This window comes from Buceros rhinoceros, unplaced genomic scaffold (genome assembly GCF_000710305.1).
Source record: "Buceros rhinoceros silvestris isolate BGI_N320 unplaced genomic scaffold, ASM71030v1 scaffold17609, whole genome shotgun sequence".
Taxonomy (NCBI): Eukaryota; Metazoa; Chordata; class Aves; order Bucerotiformes; family Bucerotidae; genus Buceros; species Buceros rhinoceros.
This window is the reverse complement of record NW_010431106.1, coordinates 1-2,140: the sequence shown is the minus strand read 5'-3', so window position 1 is coordinate 2,140 and position 2,140 is coordinate 1.

The following is a 2,140-nucleotide window of genomic DNA, read 5'->3' as shown; positions in this document are numbered from 1 at the left end:
AAGCCCAGCCGGAGAGGGAAGGCAGCTGCAGACATGACAAGGCTGCTTTCGGATTTAACGCATGCCAGCAGGGGTCTGGCTGGGGAGGGCCACCAGCTCCCCACAGGACCAAAACCACGTGCTTGGGGGCACTCTTGGAGGATCCCCAAGAGACCTGGTCTCATCGCAGAGGACACCCCCAAGCCCACCACTGGGAAGAGAGGACTCTTCACCACCCCACAGCCAGCCCCTCCATGGGGTTCTTCCACCCCAGCCCTCCATCTCCCCCACTCCAGGCTCTCAAGACCCCATCCTGGGTCCCGAGCGGTCCCCTGCAGACCCGCTCCTCCGGGCAGCAGAAGTGCTCAGCCAGGCTTTGTACTCTTATCTGTACAGGGCTGTGATTAATTCGCAGCGGCTGGCAGCAGCTACAAGAGGAGGGCGCTTTTGTGCGCCTGCCACACTTCAAAGGCAGGGACTTATCTGCCTGAAACACACTCCACAGCCTTTTCACGGGGACACTTTCCAGTTCCACGGGGCTCGTGCAGCACTGATGGGCAATGCGAAAAAAAGGTTTATTTACGGGAGTGCGTTTCAAAGCCTTCCCCCTTCCCTCTCAACACTCACTGGGAGAAGCGGAGAGTCCCCCAGCCCCAGTGATCTCCAGTGGGGTCAGAGTCTGAGCTGGGGGGGAACAGGATGGAGCTGTGAGGAGATGCTGGATCAAAGTCCCTGTTCCACCTTTGCCAATGTCCCACACCCCTCCTGCTCCATCCTCTTGACAGTGAGCAGCTCTGCAGCACATTCTTGAGCTGAGCTTTGACATGTGCAAAGGGCAGAGTCCATGCTGGGACCAAAACCTTCCCCTCCCCATACCACAGGTGCTCATGCTTCGGGCATCTCTGCAGTCCCAAGCTCCTACACCCAAACCAGTGGGTGCACATCTCCCCTCCACAGCAGCAAGGCCGTGCTAACACCCCCAGCACTCTGCTTTGATTTTAGCACCATCTGCCCAAAGGACACAGGAGCAAATGAAACCAGGAGAGGAGAGGATCCTGGAAGAGCTGACATCCCAATCATGGAACCACCTTCCAGAAGCAACAGAGGATCCATGCAGCCCAGCCACCCTGGGGCGGAGGTGACAGCTGCCGAGCAGTGTCACGCAACATCTGCCAACAAGCCTACAGCCAGAAAAGGAGTATCCTGTGTCCAGCCGAGGGACAGGCTGGGGAGAGGGACCCCCCTGAGGTGCCACCCTGCACCGTCCCTCCTGGCACATGGCCTGGGCTCACCCTGAGGCAGAAGGCAGCGTGGGGACAGGCACACCAGCTGCCCCTCCACATGCCTCCCCCCACCAACCATCCCCCAGGACCAGCAGCGTCAGCAGCTGCCACCCGCATGCCCCTCTCCAGTTTCCAAAGGAGGCAATGAGTTTAAAATGCGGTTCCTAGATCAGCTGCTCCAGGGGAACACACACTCCTCTTCCCCTCACCCCAGGAAAGTGCAGGAGCTGCCCCGTGAAATGCGGGGACAGGAGCAGCTGCAGGGTCACAGCATCATCTGTCCCAAGAGGCACAGCCGGTGGGGACGGGTGGCTGGGTACTGCTGGAGAAGGGGGCACTGGTATGCTGGGGGGACAAGAGCAAGGAGGAGGTGGAGGAGGAAAAGGTGGGGGAGCTCCGCCTGTATTGCAGGTTAGCAAACTTTGGCGTCCAGGTTGATGATGATTCGTCTCTGGCTTTGCTCAGACGAAAAGAAAATCGAGAGAGCCATCGGGGCACTGGTAGGCGGGGGGGACAAGAGCAAGGAGGAGGTGGAGGAGGAAAAGGTGGGGGAGCTCCGCCTGTATTGCAGGTTAGCAAACTTTGGCGTCCAGGTTGATGATGATTCGTCTCTGGCTTTGCTCAGACGAAAAGAAAATCGAGAGAGCCATCAGGAAAGCTCTGGCCATGCTTTACCTGCTTTACCTGGGCTCAGCCCGTGGCAGACCTGTGCCCCATGCACGCAGTCGGAGGGGTACAGGGAGCTGGTGGCAGGGGAAGAGGAAGGGCTTTGGGGATGCATCTCCTAAAGGCTCGCACCCGGGACCAGGGACAGGACAGCCCCGCAGAAACATCCCAGCTATGCGGGGTGGGCTGGCAGCCAGCACCCCAGCCACCTC